The sequence below is a fragment of the Cervus canadensis genome, chromosome 28 (genome assembly GCF_019320065.1).
Source record: "Cervus canadensis isolate Bull #8, Minnesota chromosome 28, ASM1932006v1, whole genome shotgun sequence".
In the NCBI taxonomy this organism is placed as follows: domain Eukaryota; kingdom Metazoa; phylum Chordata; class Mammalia; order Artiodactyla; family Cervidae; genus Cervus; species Cervus canadensis.
In genome coordinates, this window is record NC_057413.1 from 27,168,794 (window position 1) to 27,194,547 (window position 25,754).

Genomic DNA, 25,754 nt, shown 5'->3' on the forward strand with positions numbered 1-25,754 from the left:
TACAAAGTGAACATCCATTGGCCACTGTGAAAGCCACCGCAGACACGAAGAAAAGTAAGAAATGCACATGGTGGGTGGGCAGCCAATCGTGTTGGTAGCAGCTGCCCACAGAGCCCCTTGGTCACGAGAGCCATGGCGGTCACTGCATCTGGGGTCACTGGTGATCTTTCATGCATCGCTTATGCTTCTTGAGGACACAAAGCTTCTGAGATTCTGGTCTCCCTACTGCTCTGAGGCTCACTGGTCCCTCTCTTGCCCAGATACACCACATTTCTTCCTTCACTGAAACACACCACCTGCTCAGGGTACATCTGCATTCTGCTGCTTTCCAGAGAGGATATAGGACATCAGTTCTCATTCCCATCTGCAACTTGGTCTGAGGATGGGCAGAGGCAGGAGCCCAGAAGCCATTTTGCACTCTTTAATGGGGGCAACTTTTACTGTCTGTAGTTGGGGGTGGGGCTGGAGTCACTGGTAAGTGGGTTCTTCTTCTTGCTGCGGAGTCTTCTACTTATGGTATAAACATTGATGTTCGTACTTAAAGTGCTCAGCCTCTTGGAATCTAAAAGAATATTTTCTCTCATAGCTATCAGCTTCATGAATTTGCTGTGAATCCCACAAGTCCATATAGGTGTTCTTATCTGTGCAATGGACCTTTCTCTGTTCATTTTGGCAGTAATAGCCTTACCCTGAGGGTAATACATTTAGAAAGCTTCCAACTGAGTGGCGAGAGAAATATAGAGGTGAAGGACATTGAGGGGAAAAGTACATGTCTGTGTGTATTAAGATATTATCTCATTACATGTGGTCACATGTAATTTCAAAACAATGTGCCAAGTAGTATGATCAGTCTGAAATTTAGAGAAGACACAGAAGATGATAGCTCATCAGGACATTCAAGAAAGACAATGACTTTTGCACTGGGATGATTGAATTGCTCTAGAGGAAAATGGGGGGTCCCTGGTGGCTCAGATGGTGAAGAATCTGCCCACAATAAGGAAGACCGGGATTTGACTCCTGGGTCAGGTAGATCCCCTGGAGAAGGGAATGGTAACCCACTCCAATATTCTTGCCTGGAGAATTCCGTGGACAGAGGAGCCTGACAGGCTACAGTCCATGGGATTGCAATGAATCAGACATGACTGAGCAACTAACAGTTACTTACTTAGAAGAAAATGAGAGAAGGGCAATCCTAGCAAAGGGAACAGTATAAACAAAAGCACTGAGGCTCAAAAAAACCTTTGTGTGCTGGGGAACAGCATATGCCTGAGATAATGTGGAGGTACCTAGTGGGGTGCTGTGCTGCGCTTAGTCAGTTGTGTCCAACTCTTTGCAACCCCACGGACTGTAGCATGCCAGGGTCCTCTGTCCATGGGGATTCTCCAAGCAAGAATACTGGAGTGGGTTGCCATGCCCTCCTCCAAGGGATCTTCCAAACCAAGAGACTGAACCCAGGTCTCCCACATTGCGGGCAGATTCTTTACCATCTGAGCCACCAGGGAAGCCCACACAGTGGGGGATACACATAAATAGTTCTTGAAAGAAAGATTGAGTAAATGAATGAATGAACGTGGCAGTAGGCGAAGGACAGTAGCACAAGGCCCACGTGTGGATGGTATATGCTTTATTACAGATGTGGAAAGAGCACAGCTGTTATTTCATAGGAGGATTTTGGTGGCAAGTGTATAAAGGGGTAAAAACTGGAAGGCCATTAAGACGGTCAGAGAGAAGGCAACTTCTGTGGTAGACTCACAAAGTTAGAGCTGGACGGGCCCCTGTAGATCACCTGTCAACCTTTCTCATTTGCTGATGAGGCCCAGAGGAATTAGATGACTTGCTCAAGGTCAGTCACTTGGGTAATTAGTGACAGAAACAGGTTCACCGACTTCAAGCTCGTGACTTTTCACGTTGGTTCTATAGCATTTTCAATAAGGACCCACTGCAGTCTGTGGCCTTGGGCTGGCTCTGGGAACCGGGACTGAAGGACCTCCCTTGCCCCCATTTCCAAGTACATTGTGCATGGCGCCCCCTGGAGGCTCGGCCCTGAGTTACAGCTTATCCTTCCCCCCTCACAAGGTGGCGCACTGCACCCTGTTGTCTCCAGCTTCCCTAGCCTAGGTCCCTAGGGAATGATGACTCCCTGTCTTCCCCTGGCAACCGCCTGAGACCCTCCTGAGCTCCTCAACTCTGCACCCAGCTATCTGGGACTTGGAAGTGTCTTCTTCTGCCTGTAGGAGAAGTAGTCAAGTTGAGTGGTTCTGGTGTCCAAACCAACCATTAGTATAGGGTGTGGAGAGAGGAAATCTTTCCACGTGGAAACTTCAAAGCACATAGCCTTATCTTTTGATATCCACTTCATACATATGAAGACTTGGCTGAGTGGAAAAACACATTCTCATTTCTTTCTCTTCCTCTCTCCTCCTCCCCAAACCTGAATAAAAGCATCTATACTTATGAGGTGGCATAAGGAGAAACGTTATGAAATTGGTTTGGTTTTCTTTTCTTTTCTAAGAAAGGTAGAAATTTCATTTGATGTTTAGACAACCCTTAACTTTGAATCTTGATTCTACTCTCTTCTGGATGTATAAATGTAGGCAAATTAGTCCTTCTGAGACAGTTTCCTCACATGTTAAGTGGAAGATAATACCTATTTTAAATAGTAGTGTAATGTAATTGAAACAAAAACTATAAAAGACATTTGAGCACCCAGGAAATGGTGAGCGCCTAGTTACTGTCATTATCCCAAGAGGCACAGAACTTGTTTCCCGTTTTGTTTGGCCCCAGGAGAGGAAATGCACATGGCAACCCATTCCCGTATTCTTGCTGGAAGAATCCCATGGACAGAGGAGCCTGGCAGGCTACAGTCCATGGGGTCATACAGAATTGGGCATGATTGAAATGACTTAGAATGCATGCACACTATGTTCCTAGTACTTATTTATCTTATAACTGTAAGTTTGTACATTTTGACCCTCTTTGTCCGATTCTCCCTTCTCTTACGCCTTGCCTCTGGTAACCACAAATCTGATCCTTTATGGAGGAAGCTATAGATTTAACTCATTAATAAAATTCCCCTGGGGCCCAAATGTTCACTGTAGCCTACATTGGGCAAGTTACTTAACTTCTCTGAGTCTCAGCTTCCTCAACTGTAAAATGAGGATGATCCTAATAGTTGCCTCATAGGATTGTGGTATAGATTAAATGAAATAATAAACATCAAGCAGCTTCCTGCTCTAACTAGCTGTTACTAGTCTTACTTACAACCCCCTTATGCAAGGGCTGTGAATCAATGCTCCCACCTTTTAATTCTTGTTTTTCAAAGTCAAGTAAATCAATGTACCAGGCAAAGATGGGTTTATGAGTTGTTCGAAGTTGTGGCTGTTGCAAAACTCAGAGACTTTCTACTCCACTGGCTTACTTCTGTGGTTTTCTTACATGTGTCTGTAGGTGACACACCACAGCCCTTTGCATGGCCTGAAGGCAAGGACCAGACCTTGTTTGTGGTGGGGACCACACCAGAACCCATGTAACCATTTCCCACAACCCACATTCTCGTGATTCTGACAGAAACCAGATCTAGGCGGCATAGCTCTGGATGGACTGCCTGTGGTGAAGCTGGGGTGGGGTCTGAGAGCGATGGGCCTCCCTGGAAGGGACACACCACTCATGGAAAATTCTGAAAATACTAATCCATCAGGCTAGAATTTCTTGGAGCCCTGGGCATCTGCTTATTCCACACTCCTGGGCTTTTCAATATCTGTGAGAAAAAATACCCTGATTTCCCACAGACCACTTGTCAAACTCCTGATTACCTTCTGCGGTCACCTCAAACCTCAAGTGAGATCCATTAAGAAAGCCACTCGCTTTTGACTACATCTGCATATGGGATGCCAAACTTCTGGTTACTGTATTTGAAAACATGCCGACATAGAATTAAGTGTAGAAGAAAACAACTCTTTTCTTTTTCTGTGTAGCTTAGCTTTGAGAAATCCACGAAGCACTATGATTTGGGTTTGAGAATTTAGATGAATTCAAGTTCTTGTCATCTGAGAATGACTTTTACTGGGTACAGTTACCGTATGGAGGTTTCTCAAAAAACTAAAAATGGAGCTACCATATGACCCAACAATTGCACTCCTGGGGATATATCTGAAAAAAACCAAAACACTAATTTGAACCTGCAACTCAGTGGTTATAGCAGCATTATTTACAATAGTCAAGATATGGAAGCAACCTAAGTGCCCATAAACAGATGAATGGATGAAGAAGATGTGGTGTATATTTTGTTGTGTAGTCCTAAGTTGTGTCTGACTTTTTTGTGACCCCATGGACTGTAGCCCACCATGGGATTTCCCAGGCAAGAATACTGGAGTGAGTAACCTTTCCCTTCTCCACGGGATCTTCCCGACCCAGGGATTGAACCTGCGTTTCCTGCATTGGCGGACAGATTCTTTACCACTGAGCCACCAGTATATATAGATGCTCTGGTTGACAATCCCAGGGCACTCCCAGTTGACAGCCACATGAGGGAGCCATCTTGCTCCCTCTAGCCAACTCAATATTTAAAGGACCATAAGCCCAGCCAGTATTTGAAGGCACCTCATGAGCAGGACCAGCTACAGGGTTTGTGGAGACCAGTAACAAATTAAAGTGCACAACTTCTGGTTAAAAAATTAAGAATGTTAAGCAAAGAATATAACCAAGCACTGCGCCTATTTAAGCTGAGGATCCTATGTGACTATATGGGTTTTGTACCCAGGAAATCATCCTGCTCATGATATCCCAAGAGCCCGGTTAAGCCCTTCTTAAAGTTTTGTGATTGAAATGAAATGGTTGTTTAATTTTTTCCAGTAAATAAATTCCAATAAATTGAGATATAATTGGCATATAACATTGTATGAGTTTAAGGTATATAACACAATGATTTGGCATATGTATACACTGTGAAATTGAATCTATTCTATGTAATGAAGCCTCTGTAAAGACCCTAAAGGACTAGCTTCAGAGAGCTTCTGGGTTGGTGAACAGGTGAAAATTTGGGGAGAAAATTTGATGAGTCTAGAGAGGGCATGGAAGTTCTGCAACCTTTCCATATCCCTTGACCTACACATCTCTTCCATTTGGCTGTTTCTCAGTTACATTTTTTTTTTTTTAAATAATAAGCTGGGGATCTAGTAAGCAAAATGTTTCTCTGAGTTCTGTGAGCTACTCTGTCAAATCAATCAAACTCTACAAGGGGGTCATGGGAACTTCCAATCTGTAGCAAGTTGGCCAGAAGCACAAGTAACAACCTGGGCTTGTGATGGTCACCTGTGGTGAGGGTTTGGTGGAGTCCTGTAGGACTGAACCCTTGCCTTGTGGAATCTATCACTATCTTGGAGTAGGTGGTGTCAGGATTGAGTTGAATTACATGACACCCAGCTTGTGTCTGAGAATTACTAAATACAGATGTGAGGGAAACCCCCACCCCCAGATGGTGCAACTGGCATTCAGGAACACACAATAAGGTTCTTTACCCATTTTTAAATTGGATTTTTTTTGTTATTGAGTTGTATGAGTTTCTTATATATTTTGGATATTAACCCCTTTTCACACAAGTGATTTGAAAATATTTTCTCCCATTCCATAAGTTGTTTTTTAATTCTGTTGATTGTTTCTTTTATTGTGCAGAAGTTTTTTGGTTTGATGTAGTCCCACTTATTATTTATTTTTGCTTTTGTTGCTTGTGTTTTAGGTGTCATACCTAAAAGTTCATTGCCAAAATCAATGTCAAGGAGTTTTTTACCTATGTTTTCTTTTAGGAGTTTAATGATTTCAGGTCTTAAATTTAAATCTTTTTAAAAAATATAATGCATTTAAGCTTTAATCTATTTTAAGATAATTTTTATGAGTAACTTCTGTAAAACAGGAGTCCAGTTTCATTCTTTTGAATGTGAATATCCAATTTTCCCAGCAACATTTATTGAAGAGACTGTCTTTTCTCCATTTAGTATATTCTTAGCTCTTTTATCAATTACTTTATCATAAGTGCATGGGGTTTATTTAGGGCTTTTGATTCTATTCCATTGGTCTGTATGCCTATTGTGTCTATACTATACCATCTTGATTACAATGGCTTCATAATACAGCTTAACATCAGCAAGAGTGATGCCTTCAGTTTTGCTCTTCTTCCTCAATATTTCTTTGGCTATTTGAGTCTTTTATGGTTCCAAATGAATATTAGGACTGTGCTTTCTATTTCTATAAAAATTCCATTGAAATCTTGATGTGTAGTACATTAAAACTATAGATGGCTTTGGGCAGTATGGAAATTTTAACAATATTAATTCTTCCAATCTATGAACATAGGATATTATTTTATTTATTTGTGTTTTCTCTAGTTACTTTCATCATTGTCTCATAGCTTTCAGTGACAGATCTTATACCTCTTTGGCTAAATTTATTTCTAAGTCTTTTATTGGTTTTGATGCTGTTGTAAATGAGATTGCTTCTTTATTTCTTTTTCAGATAATTCATTGTTCATGTATAAAGATGCTACTAATTTCCTCATGTTAATTTTGTATCCTGCAGTCTTACTGAAGTTGTTGATTAGATTGCATGGTTATTTCATGGGTCTTTAGGACTTTCTCTAAAAAAAGTCATGTCATCTGAAAACAAAGATAATTTTATTTCTTCCTTTCCAATTTGAATGCCCCGTATTTCTTTTTCTTACCTGATCACTCAGACTAGGTCTTCTAGTAGTATGTTGAATGGGAGTGAAGAGAGTGAGAACACTTGTCTTGTTCCTGATCTTAGAGGAAAAGCTCTCAACCCCTCACCATTGAATATAATATTAGCTCTGAACTTAAAATGGTTACTTTATACCAGGAAATTTGAGGGATAATTTACTACATGGTCATAGTAATCAAGTCAGGCCCCAAGAACAATTATTTCAGATTGCAATAGCCCAGCTTTGTTGCCCTTTCTAAATGTTCATTCAGCCTTAAATTTGTGAGTCCAGGCAACCTGAGCTATGCCTAATTCAATTCTATATTTGGTTCTGTCTCCCAGCAGGAGTTTAAAATTGTGCCTTTATATCTTTGCAGCATTTTTGGCCATCTCAACAAGTGCTAATTAAAATCTCACTAACACAGATCTGTATATTAAAAAACAACAGGGTAAGTAACACAGAATACTGATAAGAATTTTTTGCAAAGGACATAGTCTGCAGAAATGGAACTCTGACTACGGTATAAATGACCTTTAAAATCACCTTTTACAGAAAGCAATTTAATCCCCAGGAGCTCTAATTCCTAAGTTGCTCTCTTTTATATTTGCATAATTAAATGACCCAACTGTTTGCATTTCTCAGAAAAAAAAAAGGCAGTTTCAAGATACATCTAGTGCAAAACAAAAAATTTGCTTGCCTCTTGAAAATAAATTCTCAAATTCTCTACTATTTGCTCTAAGATTTCAAAGATTTTAGGGCACTCTTACTGAACAAAAATGATTCCATACCTTATAGTTTATTCTGAAGTCAAAGAGCTGAATTTCTGGCTTCATTTATTCTCCAGAACTCTATATTCACAAGCATTTCTGTGCTCCTAGAGTATGGTGATCATTGATATTCTTAATGAGGAAAAACTTAGATATTGTTTCCTAAATAATCAAGAGAATCTTATGTTCAGTTGTGTTAACAGTGCTGTAGGGTGTGTCTGATTGTTTTCTTCTTCGAAACTCTTTCTTGCATGTTATGGTAGGTTGAATTACAGCCCCAAAGATATTCATGCTCTAATCCCTGGAATGTGTGAATGTTACCTTAAATGGCAAAAGAGACTTCGTAGATTTGATCACATGAAGGTGGTTGAGATGGGGAGAATCGCTTGGATTGTTGTGGTGGACTCTAAATGTAATCTCAGATGTCCTTATAAGAGGGAGGCAGAGGGAGATTTGAGAACAAAATATGATGTGATGTGATGATGTGACTGATAAAAGAGGTTGGAGTGATGTGCTTTGAAGATGAAGGAAGGGACCACAATCGAGGGATGCAGCTCTGGAAGCTGCAAATGGCAAAGAAACTGTTCTCCCCTAGACCCTCTGGAGGGAGCACAGCCCCTCCAGACACAGATCCCCTGCTGATACCTTGACTTTGACCCAGTGCACTTGTAAGAGAATAAATGTGTGCTGTTTTCTGCCACCGAGCGTGCAGTAAATTGTTACAGCAGTGATAGGAAACTAACTGAATCTTCATTTTCTTTCTTGCATGGCTAAGTTTTCATCAACTTGGATGTTTGATTAGCCTCATTAAGACTTGTATTTCCAGGCTGGGAGAACACTCACTCAAGAAATTATTGATTATAGTCCACCCAGGCTTCCCTGGTGGCTCAGACAGTTAAGAACCTGCCCACAATGCAGGAGACCTGGATTCGATCCCTGGGTAGGGAAGATCCCCTGGAAAAAGGACTGGCAATCCACTCACTCCAGTATACTTGCCTGGAGAATTCCATGGACAGAGGGGCCTGGTGAGCTACAGTCTATGGGGTCGCAAAGTGTCGTACACAACTGGGCAACTAACACGGCACATGGTCTACCCGTTTCTAATCTCCTGGCGAATGTTCATGTCGCAGAGCAGTAATGGAGGTTCAAGTGTTGAGACCTCTTTTTAGTGTATTCTGGACAGTTGGCTTTATCCAGGGGCCAGTTCTATTGAACCATGCCTTTGGTGAGAGCAGAAAGTGGAGGCTGGGAAATGGCTCTGACTCACTCATGTAGGGGTCTGAAAGGATGCAGAGGGATGCTGTTTCAGTTTGACTGCTGATCTGTGTGTGGGAGACGCATGAAGAGCATTCTGGGACCTGAAGTTGGCTTCTCAGCGTCTGACTGAAACAGGCAACTTCTTACAGTAACCTCAGGGGAAGGAAGTCAGTGTTGGCAGGGTGCTCCTTCCACGAACTTGAACTCGACCTACATTTTCAGCCTCCCAAATGACCTTCATTCTACTTGTAGCCTTTCAAGGTTAAACATATAAAAGTAAACAGTGCATGACAATCACATTTCATATAAGGATTCTTTGAAATCCTTTGGCTTCACCCAGCTCTTTGAATTTGCTGGGTTAAAGGGCAATAAGGCAACATGGTAGGGTAGATGGCTATTAGTCTTTCTGGGCATGCTGTTTTGCAGGAAAACCTGCTTCCTCCACTTTCATAGCCTCTCAGTCTTTGTTCTCATCCTCACTTGGGATTCCTCCAAGAATGTCAGGTATGGTTGGATCTCAAGCTTAGCAAGAGAGACCATTCTCTGTGCTGTGATTTGTGGGTCATGGGAAGAGACTCTACCTCTGAAATATATCTTTGTGCTTTGCTGAAATCCTCTCTTTGAAACGTCTCCATTAAGGATTTTCTTGAAAAATTAAAAATACACACCTCTAGGAGGCTGATGTATTGAGCTGGTAAGGTAGATTCAATTTTCTAGTCATCCTCTGAAAATCTTCCTTTTAAGGGCTCCAGTCCCAGCAGCCCTAGGACAAATCAGCTGCTGTTTTCCCCTGGCCCAGATGACTACAGTGGTGGGCACAGCTCTAAGTAAATCAGACTGTTTGGGACACACTGGACTTGGAACACTACCCTGAAAAGTCTGGTTGAGAGAGTAGTTGGTTTGGAAAGTGACAGAAAGATATGTGTGCCCTAGTGCATCTCCCTTGACCAGCTGAGCCAAACCTAGCAGAGGGTAGTGGAGGCTCTTAACCCCAGGCAGCCATCACACACACACACAGACACACACGCACAGACACACACACCCAGTCACTTGGACTCACAGAAACAGATGTTGTCTCACAATGGGAATCTCTGTGATGTGGAACTGTTTGTGTTTTTCTTCTCCCCGATGTAAGGAGACATCCCGGTCATGGTACCCTCTGGAGCGATGCTTGGAGGAGGGTAAAGGGCAGGTTGGGAAGTCGCTCAATACCAGGACCACTGCATTTACCAGCCTGATACTGCCGAGATTATCTGTTGAAGCTCTCAGGAGCTAGGTGATGAGTGATTCTTTCCTGCCTCATCCTTCCCCCCACAACACAAACCTCCTCTACCAAGTCGGTGTGGCAGGTGAGGAAAGGTGCAGCAAATGGAATGAGAAGAAGGCATATCAAACCCACACTTCTGCTTGAAACATCTGATTTGTATGACCCTTCACACTTTCTTATTTGGTCCCACCCCCTGGGAGAGGCCACGGTGCCAATTTGAAAGGTGCTAGCTACCTGAAGCCTTGATATTTCTTATGGCTGCCCCACAGTCTATCCCCCAGGGCTAGATCAGAATCTGAATTCTCTACCTTTACCACCACTTCCCATCTTGTGCTCTTATCTTTGAAGGTTATTTTCTCTTTCATTTCCTTCCCTGGAGGAGAGCATGGCAACCTACTCCAGTATTCTTGCCTGGAGAATCACCATGGACAGAGGAGCCTGGCAGCCTACCATCTGTGGGGTTGCAAAGAGCTGGACACGACTGAAGAGACTTGGTACACACACATGTACTGTGTCAGTTACAGGGGAATCAGCGATCACAAAGGTGCCATTCCCTCTACCGTGATGCTTGTGGCCTGCAAGGAAGACAGAAAAAGTCAGGAAAGACAACCTCGGTCACCTGGGGTCCTTCTGTCTATCCAAAATTTTTTTCCAATTTTATTATCTAAGATTGGAATTTTAGTCAGCCAAAGGGCTCCTCCTCCCTGTAGGGATTCCTGGAGGGAATCTTGGATTCTTCCAGGCTCCTGGGTTCCTAGGTATTGCTCTCTGATCTTGTTTGTGACCTACTTTCTCCTTCCAGGTGGCTCTGATGTGACCTGACTGGAAAGGTTTGCCTTTGGGCACCAAATGCTTTTCTATCTTTGTCTCTGTCTGTCTGTCTCTCTCCTTCTACTGCTAAAACTATCTCTGAGGCAGAAGGAAAGCTTGTAAGTGAGCAAAAGTGTGTCTGTTGAAGGCTTTCGGTTCAGGAAGCAGGAGGAGGATGAGAGTAGGACTGACGTTTTGAAGAGAATGATAGACTTTGGTATCACACAAGGATTGCTGGACAGATGTCCCCAAACTTGTGCAAGTGACAGAACCCCCAGGAATCATGGCCTCTGTGAATTACTGAGAGTTAGTGATGCATTTCATACGTGTCTTAATAGTATTTACCTCAGCTTGATAGGGTTGTCATATTTTAAGTTTACCTTGTTTAGTTATATGTTTGGTTAAATTTCATGCTATAAAACAATATATGGTCAATCATATATACTTGTGCATTAAAAAACACTCTGTATGATGAGGTGTGAAAAGCAACTCTGAGATTTGATTTCTGCTGACTTGATTCGGGAGGAGAGAGTAGAAGGACATGGTGGCCAAGTCACACTTATGATGGATACACCCAATTTTCTAATATGTGCTGCTACCACCATAAATGTGGGAGATTAAGCTCATTGATTTTTTTAGTCATTTCTGAACATTCAGCAGGAGTAATTAAAATCGATCATTTAGAAATGTACGTTGAGCAGTATCTTCTCCATAGGAGCTCTTTTTCCTTCCTTCTTTTCCTCTTTTGTCCCTCCTTCTACCTTTCCCCGCTTCCTTGGTGGCTCAGACGGTAGAGTGTCTGCCTGCAATGTGGGAGACCCGGATTCGATCCCTGGGTCTGGAAGATCCCCTGGAGAAGGAAATGGCAACCCACTCCAGTACTCTTGCCTGGAAAATTCCATGGACTGAGGAGCCTGGTAGGCTACAGTTCATGGGGTCGCAAAGGTTGGACACGACTGAGCAATTTCACTTTCCTACCTTTCCCCCCCTCCCTATCTTCTTTCTTTCCTTCCTTTCTTCTCTCTGTCCTTTCCACTCTCTTTCTTCCTTTTTTATTTAGAACCTATTCGAACTTGCTGGTCTCCAGTTTGAAGAAATTTGGAAAAATTACAACTATAGTAACAAGTCAGGAGTATTTCAAGTTGAGCAATGAATGATTGTGGAATATTTCTCTTCTAGCAGTAGAGCCAGGTTGTCCCTGTTTGAATTTTCTTTAGCCCGGAACTCGGAGCTGAGGCTGAGAACAGGCAAAGGGTCTTTTTAAAAAGTGTAGTATAATTGATTTACAATGTTGTGTTAATTTCTGCTATACAACGAAGTGACTCAACTGTATGTATACATATATCCCCTCCCTCATGACACTATCCCCTCCCCCCATATCACACCCATCTGAGTCAGCACAGAGCACTGAGCTGAGCTCCCTATGCTATATACAGCAGCTTCCCACTAGCTATCTATTTTACACACGGTAGTGGAGGAGGCAATGGCACCCCACTCAAGTACTCTTGCCTGGAAAATCCCATGGACGGAGGAGCCTGGTAGGCTGCAGTTCATGCGGTCGCGAAGAGTAGGACACGACTGAGCACTTCACTTTCACTTTTCACTTTCATGCATTGGAGAAGGAAATGGCAACCCACTCCAGTGTTCTTGCCTGGAGAATCCCAGGGGAGGCTGAGCCTGGTGGTCTGCCGTCTATGGGGTCCCACAGAGTCGGACACGACTGAAGTGACTTAGCAGCAGTAGCAGCATTGTGTATATATGCGGCTTCCCTCGTAGCGCAATGGTGAAGAATCCGCCAGCCAATGCAGGGGACGATGTTCCCTGGTCTGGGAACATCCCCTGGAGAAGGAAATGGCAACCCATTCCAGTATTCTTGCCTGGGAAATCCCGTAGACAGAGGAGCCCAGTGGGCTACAGTCCATGGGGTTGCAAAAGAGTCAAACATGACTTAGTGACTGAACAACAAGAATACATATGTCAGTGCTATCCTCCCAATTAGACCCTTCCTGTCCCCCCCACTGTGACCACATGTCTATTCTCTACTTCTGTGTCTCTATTCCTGCAGCTCCTCTGTACCATCTTTCTAGATTGCATACATATGTGCTAATCTATATTTATTTCTCTCTCTCTGACTTACTTATACATGACAAACTCTAATTCCATCCACATCACTATAAATGACCCAATTTCATTCCTTTTCATGGCTGAGTAATATTCTACTGTATGTGTGTACCACAACTTTATCCATTTCTCTGTCAATGTCCTGGCTATTGTAAATAGTGCTGCAATGAGCATTGGGAGACATGTGTCTTTTTGAATTATGGTTTCCTCAGGATCTATGCCCAGTAGTGGGATTGCTGGGTCACATGGTAGTTTTATTTTTATTTTTTAAGGAATCTCCATACTGCTCCCCATTGTGGTTGTGTCAATTTACATTTCCAGCAGCAGTGCTAGAGGGGTCCCTTTCTCCACCCCATCTCCAGCATGTGGTGTTTGTAGATTTTTTGATGGTGGCCATTCTGATTTGGTGTGAGGGGATGCCTCATAGTAGTTTTGATTTACTTTTCTCTAATAATGAGCTATGTTGAACATCTTTCCATGTGTTTATTGGTCATCTGTATGTCTTCTTTGGAGAAATGTCTGTTTAGGTCTTTGGTTCATTTTTTAAAAATTAGTTGTTTTTTTTTTTTTATATTGAGCTGCATGCATGCTTGTATATTTTGGAGATGAATCCTTTGTCCATTCCTTCATTTGCAAATATTTTCTTCTATTCTGAGGGTTGTCTTTCCATCTTGTTTATGACGTAGGCAAAAAAAAAAAAAAAAAAGGTCTTAAAAAAAAAGAGGAAGAGTCTCCAAAGGGAATGTTTGTGATACACAAACATTATTTAAGATGAAAGTTTCTACTTCTTTTCAATGAAGAAAATGCATGCATTTCCCCCACCCCCCTCTTTTCTCTCTGCAGCTGAAAGACACAGTTATTACATTTCTGTGGTAAGCATCATCATGGTGAGCCATCAACTAGTCAGGATGGTATAGACAGTCTGGTTAACCACACAGCTCACAGACATGGAGCCGGAGAGAACGGGGCTTGTGGGAGCTGACTTGAATATGACCCAGAGATAAAGACTCAGTTATCTGGGACAGTGATGCACTTCATGAATACTTTACACAACAGCAACATCTATTTAAGGACAAAAGTTAAAACCGGATACTGTACGATGTGTGTCTCTGTCATTTCAGAAAATTTTCCAGATAATCTGGAACCACTGGTTATAGAAGTATTAAACAAATGCTTAAGCCCAGTTGGAGGTACTGTACTTCCTGATAAAAATATACATGTCTGTATAATTTATAAAATAACTTGTAGCCTGCAAATATTTTTGTCCTTTTCTGGAACTTGCCCTTGGGCAAAATTGTTTGCTCATCACTGGTACAGTGACATAGTAAACTGAATACATGTTTTTCAAATATAAATATGATGTCTTAGAACAGAGCTTTTGCTGAAATTTGAAGAGCAAGTAGTTTGAGGTTGTGTGTGTGTATGTGTGTGTGTGTGTGTGTGGACTCAGTTGCTCAGTCATGTCTGACTCTTTGCAACCCTATGGACTGTAGCCTACCAGGCTCCTCTATCCGTAGGATTTCTTAGGCAAGAGTACTGGAGTGGGTTGCGATTTCCTCCTCCAGGGGATCTTCCTGACTCAGGACCCAGGGATCAAACTTGCATTTCTGTGTCTCCTGCATTGCAGGCAGATTCTTTACAGCTAAACCACTGGAGAAGCCTAGCTTGAGGTTATATTCTCTAGCAATTGGCTTCTTTCACATTCATAATGCTTTTCAGATGCAGTCATGTTCCGATGTGTCAGCAGTTTGCTTCTTATCATTGTTGACTGTATCCCGTCGTATGGCTGTGTTAACATTTATTCCTATACCAGTTGGTGGACGTTTGAGTTTGCAGTTTTTGGTTATGATGATGAGAAATTTACATGTAGGTCTTTGTTTGGACCTACATGGACCTATCTTTGGACCTACCTTTATTTTTCTTGGGTAAATGCCTAAGAGTAGGGTTCCTGGGGCTTATGATAAGTGTACATTTAACTGCCAAACTGGTTTCCAAAGTGATTCTATCGCTTTGCATTCCCACTGAAACGTGAGAGTTCTGGTTGCTCCTACATCCTTCTCTGCACTTGGTATCACTAGTTTTAAAATTTTAGTCATGCTAGTGAGTGAGCCCAGAGAAGGCAATGGCACCCCACTCCAGTACTCTTGCCTGGGAAATCCCGTGGACCGAGGAGCCTGGTAGGCTGCCGTCCTTGGGGTCGCCAACAGTCAGACACGACTGAGCAACTTCACTTTCACTTTTTACTTTCATGCATTGGAGAACGAAATGGCAACCCACTCCAGTATTCTTGCCTGGAGAATCCCAGGGATGGGGGAGCCTGGTGGGCTGCCATCTATGGGGTCGCACAGAGTCGGACACGACTGACGTGACTTAGCAGCAGCAGCAGCAGTGAGTGAGTCAGGGTATTTCAATGTGCTTTTAATTTGCATGTCACACACACTATACATATACATATATATATAAAACATATTATTTATGTATATACTATATGCTTATATGTATATATATATAGTTGTGGTTTTTTTTGGCCACACCATGTGGCATGTGGGATCGTGGTTCCCTGACCAGGGATTAAATCCTCACCCCCTGCATTGAAAGACCAGGATATTAAGCACTGGGCTGCCAAGGGAAGCCCCATCATACTATGTTGATTTACACACTTGTGCTGTCAAAGAACTCTGCCTCTTAGTTTGGGTGTCACCGCCTGGGGACTGCATGTGTAAGGGGCTGATCCCAGGTACCAGCAGCTCCATCTTGGTCAATGCTTTATTTGAAAAGCTGATATTTTCCCCCTACCCTTTTATGTCAACTTTTCCTGACCTTAGGATTGTTCCTCTGAGCCTCTCTTCACAGAACATATGGCATCTTGCCATGTGTTCTTTAATGAGTAATCTTGTTCTAGTTTTATCCTTTATTCATAATCTATCTTTCATCTTTCTCTTATTTCCTGGTAGCTTGGCATCCATCTCTATTCAGAACCCACTGCAGGTGATACTGGGTTTTGCTGGCTTTCGTGTTTGTGCCATCGTCTCTCAATCACAGTTATATGTTGGAAACTTTGGCCATCATCATTGATTTTCTTTATTAATTGGTGTTATTCATGATGCCCGGTGATTCTGATACATTTGTTCCATTGCAAATAAATATCTTGGAATGGAGTCCTGAACAACACAGCCCTGGACTACTAAGTCATATAATAGGGACTGGACATGTAACTTTTTTTTTTTTTTAAAGGGGAGCATATTCTTTAGTCTTTATTGAATTTGTTATAATATTGTTTCTGTTTTATCCTTTTTTGGCCTGGAGTCATATGGGATGTCAGCTCTCTGAACCAGGGATCAAAACTGCAACCCCTGTGGGTGAGAGAGAGGCAAGGAACCAAGGTCATGTGTCCTTGCTAAGTTTTGGAGCCTGCTTGCTTTTGCCTGAGGGGCTTTACAGTGTGAGTTCCTCAAGCTTGGGTCTTGACTGAGCCCATCTTTCCACGTCCCCATTAGACATCTCCACGTGTATGTCCCACAGATAGCTCAGACTCAATAAGCTCAATGTCGTTCACCATTCCCATTGGCACTTAGCCTAAGACTCTTCTTTCTTCCATTCCTTATCTTACTGTCGGGCATTGCCATCCACACCATTAAACAAGTCAGCAATCAGGTCGCCATCATTACCTTTCTCCATTCCTGCCTACTTCTCCCCAACTTCCACATCAAATCCTACTGATTTTTACCGTAAAAGTTTCTCGGATTTATACCTTCTCACCATATCTACTGCCACTACTTACCATCTTTCTCAGGAAAATCATATCTTTTCAATTAGTTCCTCCAGGCTGTGAATGCCATTCCTGTATCCATTCAATTTAATTCTTCAATTAGATTCAGTAACTATTTGTTGTACACCAAGTACTATTCAAGTGGGCACTCTCAACTTCTAGGCAAGTGTTAGTCTATCTCGGACACTTCCTCTTGATTGCTTCCTCACTAAACCACATGTTAGGATTTTGAACCTAAGCTGATCTTTCCTCCACTCCCCTGTCATCTCATCCCCCAATCTGGCCACTCTGCCCTTGGTGAATTCCATTACTCTCCAGGCTAAATTGGAGCCAGATACATCAATTAGCAGTAGATTAAATTGCACCTCAGTGACATGCAAGTGGAATGGAAAAGTTAATAGTTATTGGTGACTGGTGTGAGGGTTGAGTACCCCAACTCTAACGATCTGTGTCACCTGTCTCCTTGTCCCTTGCTAAACCCTATAATCAGTTTACAGTCCTTTACCCTTGTGTCCTTATTCCCCTTCCTATCCTGCTTAAATTCCATGGCCGGTTATTATTACCACTCCTTTTGCACACGACCTCCATCCTTATCTCTCTCACTTGGTTGTATTCAACCTTAGTTAAATTCAAGTCTCCACTTATTTTGTGCCTGAATGTGGGTGGAGAAAAATCTGCAGTCCTGCTGACTAATCTCACTTGAAATGCATGACCGCTAACCTCAGTGGGGCCTGTAATTCTGCTGAAACACTCATTTGTGCCTCCACTCTCCTACCTGACTATTACATGTTTTCTCTTATCTTCTGGTGCCAGTCACCAAGCTATTGCCTCTTAACTCCTGGATCTATATATTTCCTCAAATCTCCACTACCTCGTTCACCATCTTCACTCTTGATAGATAATCTTGCTTCTTTTTTTAATCCAGAAAATTAAGGCAACCAGAAGAGAACTTCTATAAATTATATATATATATATAAATTATATATATATATAAACCCACATCCACATGCCTGGATCCACTTACTGTCCTGTTCCTCTAGGTGACCTGACTGTACTCCAAGCTAAGGCCAACTCTTTCATTCATTCACTCACCCCATCTCCAGAATTCTTCCTGAGAAAGATTTCTTACTTCAGTTAAATTTCCATAGATCTTCCTAAACGGGTAATGCCACTTTGCAGTATGCAATTACTGAATACAATTTAACATAGTATTATATCATTATTCAATGTCCTTATGACCAACACCGCTTTATTCCTGAATCAATTTCATTCATTCATTTCTTTCTTAATTAAAACACTAAGGTTATTATGGGGACTTCCCTGATGGTCCAATGGTTAAAATTCACCTTCCAATGCAGGGTATGTGGGTTCGATACCTGGTCGGAGAACTAAGATCCCACATACCATGTAAGCCCGTGTACTACAACAAAGACTGAACACAGCCAAATTAAAATAAAACAAAGCAAAAAGGTTATTATGGCTTCTTTGACATCCCATAGCATCCCTCCTCCCAATAATGAAGTAATAGTTGTAATGAATCTTTATCGAATGGTCCATGATCCCAATTCAAGACAAAGATTTCAGTTGGGCAAAAGGACTTCTTGTGTTTTGGGGTAATAATCACTGTTTTGGGATAGGTGTATATTTGAAGTTCTTAAAAATTAATCTTGATGTTTTTGTTCATATATGGTATCACTTTTTCTTATCTTTTGACAGAGGAATGGACTGGAAGACCATTCAAACGTTCTTCCAACGTAAGCTTTATAATTATCCTTGTAATCATCCAATAAGACCCAGCTAAGGCCTCCTTGGCAGATAAAGGTGAACAAGCCAGCCTTTTATCCTTTGTCTTCCCAGTAATTAATGCAGGCTCAGTTGATGTCAGGGTAGGAGAAAATCTTCACTGCTACCCCTGTCTCCGTCATCCTCATCCCTAGATGGCATACGTCTGGGTATGTGCAAACCACCGGGTACTGTTACTCCTTCCAGGAACTCATGAGAGTAACTCACCTGCAGCACTCTAGCAGGAGGCACGTGAGATAGAGATCACCTTCGAGCGCAGCCTTTGAAGGCTGCTTGCTCTCAACCACAGAGTACACGGACTTCCTCTCCATCACCATCAATGAACTCCATGCCCTGAGAATCAACCTTATCAGCTCTGCCCTAAATTGTACACCTGGTTGGCGGGGGGTGGGGGGGGTGCCTGAGAATGTGAGGGATTGCAAGGACAAGCACCCGCCCTCGAAGGCTTCAGGCCTCTCTCGGTATTTACACCAGCCTCCCTAAGTGCTCTTTTTGCGACAGGCTCTGAGCTTCTGAACCTGGATTCTAAATAAGCCTTCTGGTTAAAGAAACAGGAAAAGTAAAAGGAACATGCCACCTCCCTGCTCTCTCTCTAACCCTTTAATTTCCTAAGCCTTCAATTGCTTTTATCACTCCTCTCCCAGCTGCTCTGAAACTTCTCCCATGCAGAGTTCATATTTCTTTTTCTGGGTGAAGGTTGAGAGACAGCCAAAAAATTGCTTACAGTCATAGAAGTACTAAAACTGAGGCTGAGTGTTGGTGAGAGAAACCATTCTGGGGGAATGCTGGGAGGGAAAATTTGATCAGAGTGAGTGTTGTAGTATTTAAAACTCTTCCCCGATGTGAGAAGTGGAAAACTACTATTGCGATGTTAGCCTTTTGATTTGTGATATTTTGATATTTAAATGCTGCAGAACTCAATTTCCTCCTGTTTCTCTACCTTCACCTAAATTGCCACCATAACTGTCTTTTTATCCTGATGAATTTATTTTTCATCTGAGGTAACCACAAGGCTGAGCATATGATGGAGATTCGGCCTAAACTGATAAAAATAAATAAGCCATTTGATAATATGCCCCAGAGTGGGTAATTTATGCTTTCAACATGAATGGGTCCTTCATGGTGGTGTAGAACGTTAATACATATGGTGGTGGTTTTCAATACCAGGGAACAGACAGAACAGCGTAAAAAGGATGAAAGCATACATTTATTTCAGTGTTGATTTGTGTGGGTGAGATGTTTTTATTGACGTTTTGAACATAGAGCTTTGTTTTTAGAAGTGTATTATTTGCGATATTGTGGGTTTTTTCCCAACTGGAGTGGATTCTTACCTTCTGTTTTCCTACTTGGCATTCCTGCCACAAGGGGGTGCAATGGCCATGATTATGGAAGCCTGGATGCTTTAAAGTTTTATTTTGTCTTGTTTTATTTTATTTACTTTATGTTATTTTTAATTATACTATATTATTTTATTTTTTAGTCTGAGGTTCCAGGTTTCAGATATTGACTTTCTTAGAGCCATTTTCATGTAACTGCATACCTTGCATTTATCATATAATTTTATTAAAAATGATAATGATTTATCTGAATTACCAAGCAACCGTTATTTTTTAAGTTTCCAGTTTTCAGATCATAAAGGCATGCCATTAAAAAAAAAGGTGTTACTTTAAAATCAGAAATTATACAGAAAACATGAAAATTAATCCATTCTTCATGACCTAGAGTAATTCCTGTTAGTATTTTTATTCCTGTTACTAATATTTCCTTCCTGTTTTTAATACCTGATTTACAATTGAATAGTTTCATGTCTCTCATCCTGACTTTTACTCAAATACTTATACTACATTTTAAACATTTCAAAATGTTTTATGATATTTATGATAAGCTATGATAGTTTTGTGGGCTTCTCTGGTACCTCAGACGGTAAAGCGTCTGCCTACGATGAGGGAGACCGGGGTTCGTTCCCTGGGTCGGGAAGATCCCCTGGAGAAGGAAATGGCAACCCACTCCAGTATTCTTGCCTGGAAAATCCCATGGGCTGAAGATCCTGGTAGGCTACTGTCCATGGGGTCGCAAAGAGTCGGACACGACTGAGCGACTTCACTTCACTTCTGTGATAGTTTTGTATGTAGTTTTATTAATATATTTTAAAATATTATTTTTCTCTAATAACTTTCTAGATGATTAGAGGTCCAAAGAGTATGAATATCTTTAAGGTTCTTGAGTGAAATTATAAAATTGCTTTTCATAAAGTTGTATCTGTTTACATTAATTAGCAGTGAATAATTGCTCAATTTGGCACATTCTGGCCAACATTATTACAGTTAAAAAGATAAGTCTGGCTACTTGGATAGGGGATTGTTCAATGTGAATTTATTTATTAAGGGTAGTAAATATTTTTGCATGTACTTCAAAGACATTTTGATGCCTTATTACATTGTCAGTTTATATCTTTTGAGCAATGTTCTGAATGCTTGTCTTGTCAATGAGCATGAGGTTTCCATTATTATACATAAAACAGATAATCAATAAGGACATACGGAATAGTGCAAGGAGTTATAGCCAATATTTCATAATAATCTACAAGGGAAAATAATCTGAAAAAATTATACACATATATGTATACCTGAACCACTTTGCTGTACACTCAAAACTAACACAACTTTGTAAATCAACTGTGCTATGCTCAGCTGCTTCAGTTATGTCCAACTCTTTGCAACCCCAAGGACTTCAGCCCATCAGGCTCCTCTGTCCATGGAATTTTTCAGGCAAGAATACTGGAGTGGGTTGCCATTTCTTGACTTTTATGCGGAGTACATCGTGTGAAATGCTGGGCTGGATGAAGCACAAGCTGGAATCAAGACTGCCGGGAGAAATATCAATAACCTCAAATATGCTGATGATACTACCTTAGTGGCAGAAAATGAAAAGGAACTAAAGAGCTGCTTGATAAAGGTGAAAGAAGAGCGTGAAAGAGCTGGCTTAAAACTCAGCATTCAAAAAACAAAGATCATGGCATCTGGTCCCATCACTTCATGACAAACAGATGAGGAAACAATGGAAACTGATAGACTTTATTTTCCTGGGCTCCAAAATCACTATAGATGGTGACTGCAGCCATGAAATTAAAAGACAGTTACTCCTTGGAAGAAAAGCTATCACAAACCTAGACAGCATATTAAAAAGCAGAGATATTACTTTGCCGACAAAGGTTCGTATAGTCAAAGCTATGGTTTTTCCAGTAGTCATATATGGATGTGAAAGCTGGGCAATAAAAAAGGCTGAGCACCAAAGAATTGATTCCTTTGAACTGTGGTGCTGGAGAAGGCTCCTGAGAGTCCCATGGACAGCAGGGAGAGCAAACCAGTCAATCCTGAAAGAAATCAACCCTGAATATTCACTGGAAGGACTGATGCTGAAGCTGAAGCTCCAATACTTTGGCCACCTGATGCAAAGAACCAACTCATTGGAAAAGACCCTGATACTGGGAAAGATTGAAGGCCAGAGGAGAAGGGGATGTCAGAGGACGAGATGGTTGGATGGCATCATCGACTCAATGGACATGAGTTTGAGCAAACTCCAGGAGATGGTGAAGGACAGGGAAGTCTGGCATGCTGCAGTCCATGGGGTCACAAAGAGTTGGGCACCTCTGAGTGACTGAACAACAGCTCCAGGGGATTATCCCAACCCAGGGATCGAACCTGTGTCTCCTGCCTCTCCTGCATTGGCAGGCAGACTCTTGACCACTGAGCCACCTAGGAAGCCCCAAAATAGTATGTTAGGAGGAGATGAATGCTATTGAAGAAAATTAAATCAGGGAAGTTGCAGAAGGAGTGCCAGGGTGGTCAGAGACACTTTCACTGAGAAGGTGATGTTTGCCCGAAGACTCAAATGAGTGGAAGGAATATTGTGAAACTTCTAGTGGTGAATATGCCAGGCAGAGGGACCAGCAAGAGCAAAGATTCAGAGGTAGGAGTGTGTCTGGTACTTTGGTTCATAGTCTAGATATTCAAAAGTAAAAAAAAGCAAAAACAAAAACAAATTGAGACCCTGTTCTTTAAGAGGTGAATTTTAAACGTTTACTCATTTTGTTCCTTATTTTATACTTTCCAAGTCCCCCCTCCCCCCCTACGAATTTTCTTGTGCCTTTGCTTTTGGCTTTTATCCTTTGTGGAGACTTATAAGGCTTATGATTTGTTTACACTGTCTGATGGTTACGTTTAGATTTTAGCTTATTTATCACATTAGGTGACTTTTAAATCATCTACTTATCAAAGCCAAGAATGGAGTGATAACTTTTGACCTCACTTTAGTGAAGCTGAGGAATTTTCTGCCTTTGTACTGTGTCCCTCGTTTTCATTCCCATTTTGGGGCTTGGTTCACTAAACCTAGATCACAGATTTAGATGATGGTAATGATATAGATCATCTAGATGTTGATGCTCAATCATCTTGATGCTGATGATTATTGTATTATTATTAGCTTACTTTTTTAGATATATTACTTTTTTTTTTTTTTACAATTTCTTTTGGTTTTTTGACTCACTTGAAAAGCTTTTACAACATTGTTATAAATATTATTTAGACTTAACCCAGTGAATAGTTTGTTTCAGGGCTCACAGGGATCCAGGATATAAAGAATATAAAGAATAAAGTGCCCATTTGAGTTATTGAATTCTTAGCTTTGATTCATCTGTCAGTCAGCCAAAGTCTATCTCTGAATGTTGTTTTTAACCATGAAGATGCCCACATAGAATTTTTCTCTGTCCTCACATGCTTGAGAAAGCCTTCCAGTTGACTTCACAGAATATTATTTGATGGAGCATTTTGGGTTGAATCATTTATTCTTTCGTTTAACAAATATTTATTGAGAACCAACATGTGTTAGACATTGTTCTTTTTTCTTAAGCAAAATTTGTATTGAACCATTGCATACAGAGAAATGTGCAACTCTTAAATGCATAACTCAATAAAATTTCACAAATGTATCATTTGATGATCAAAGAGGTCTTGTCTGAGCAGAAGCCGTCTGATCTGTACTTTCTCTCCTTCTGGACTTTGAAGATTTTACTCTATTACTTCCTGGTGTTTGATGTGGATAAGCCTGACATCAATATAATTTTGGTTCCTGATTTGGTATTTTATATTTTCCTCCTGGGTGTAGGCTTGTATCTTCTTTATTTTTAGAAATTAAACAAGCTTAATATACTTGCAAGGTATTTTATGTTTAAAAAATACTGAGATGGATGAAAATGGTCAGAAGGTACAAACTTCCAGTTGCAAGATAAAGAAGTCCTGGAACTGTAATGCATAGCATGGTGACTATAGTTAATAACACTGTATTGTATATTTGAAAGTTGCTTAGAGAATAGATCTTAAAAGTTCTAATCATAACCAAAAAAAGTTGTAACTATGTGTGATGATAGATTTAGCTAAATTTATTGCAGAAATCATCTTTTGATATATGCTTATATAAAATTATTATGTTGTACCCCTAAAACTTTCCCTTCTGCAGGGAATCTTCCCAACCCAGGGATCGGACACAGGTATCCCGCATTGCAGGCAGATTCTTTACCAGCTGAGCCACAAGGGAAGCCCAAGGATACTAGAGTAGGCAGCCTATCCCTTCTCCAGTATATGTATCTTCCCGACCCAGGATGTGAAGCAGGGTCTCCTGCATTGCAGGTGGATTCTTTACCAACTGAGCTATCAGGGAAGCCCACTGTGGTAATCATTTTATGATATATGCATATTTCAAATTATTATGTTGTACACCCCAAACCAACATAGTGTTCATATGTCAATTACATCTCAATTTTTTAAAAAATAAAGGAAAATATCAGAATCCCCAGAACTAAAGAACCAGAATTAAAAACAAGTATCTCCGGGTGGAGAGGGAGGTGGGAGGGGGGATCGGGATGGGGAATACGTGTAAATCTATGGCTGATTCATATCAATGTATGACAAAACCCACTGAAATGTTGTGAAGTAATTAGCCTCCAACTAAAAAAAAAAAAAAAACAACAAGTATCTCACTGTTCCACTGCCCTTAACCCCCTCAAAATATTAAGGATATTTTCACTGTCCCCCTAATGTCTCCTGCATTGGCAAGCAGACTCTTTACCACTGAGCCACTTAGGACGCTGAGGAGGCTCTCTGGGGCTTCTTTAATAAGGGCACCAATCTCATTCAGGAAGGGCTCCACCCTCATGACCCCGCAATGGTCCTGCCTCCCAATCTCATCATTTAGGGGGTTAGGATTTGGATTTGGAGGGGACACAAACATTCAGACCATACTGGCAGGGTATGAATAGAGGAAAGAGTGTGGGAAAAGCATATGAGACAGAGGGGCATACAAGACAGAGGGGACATGACGCAGGTACTGAGGTCAAGAACAGCGTGGCAGTCACAGCAAGGACTTGATAATGGCAGGGTGAAATATCAAGTAGGAAGTCACATGAGATTAAAGACAGAGCAGGACCAGGGCCCGGTTATGTCTGATTTCGTGCCACAGATAGATATTGGAGGATGTATTGAAGGGAAAGGAGCAACAGCAGCAACAGGCAGGAAGCTGTTCCAGTAGCAGGAGAGAAACGAGAAAAGGTGAAGTCCTGAACCTGGGCAGGGGGAGGGTTAATTGGAGAACTTTCAGGAAGTGAAACTGCATGAATCTGGGGATGTGTGGGTGTCAGGAGTGAGAGAGAGGAAGAGGGAAGAGTCAGGGGTGCCTCACAGATCTCCAGCAGAGGTGATGGGGTGAATGATAGTGCTCACTGAGGGAAATGAAGGGGAAATGAAAGTAATGCATATCAGGGGAGAAGAGGCTTGGAAAGCAACCATCTCTTCCCACTCTCAAATTTCCCAGGAATACAGTCTAGTGAGAACTGTGGTGGTATATGCCATTTTCTCATCATCCCAAAGTAAAACATCATTTATTTTCACCACTACTATTCAAGGAAAACAAGAGAAATGAATAGCAATACTTTAAGGAGAGGTTTTAAAGCAGAGACTGTGAGACACCTTCAGTAGTAGCTGCCAGTGAATTTCTTGTATGAAGACCATGATGGGAGATGGTCATAAGACTCAAGATCTTGGGATACAGAGGCATTGGAAGGACGTGGCTGGAGAAGATGACCTTGGGTTTGGAATTGGCAAAGAAGCAGAGAAAAGCCATGGTTCCCTGGGTGGGGCTGGAGTTCATAGGGAATAAAGTAATGCAGAAGGTGGTCTTTTGAGAAGCAGGGAGCCTGTG

At 41.5% G+C, this 25,754-nt stretch overlaps 1 long non-coding RNA gene across 1 annotated transcript; it reads right to left on the reverse strand.

Moving 5' to 3' along the window:
- Positions 1-9,485: 9,485 nt before the first annotated feature.
- Positions 9,486-24,013, reverse strand: LOC122429621. The gene is made up of 3 exons (XR_006266071.1): positions 24,004-24,013; positions 23,393-23,398; positions 9,486-10,368 (listed from the first exon to the last, which is right to left on the reverse strand). It is a non-coding gene; the product is annotated as an uncharacterized LOC122429621 (long non-coding RNA).
- Between the last annotated feature and the right edge of the window lie 1,741 nt (positions 24,014-25,754).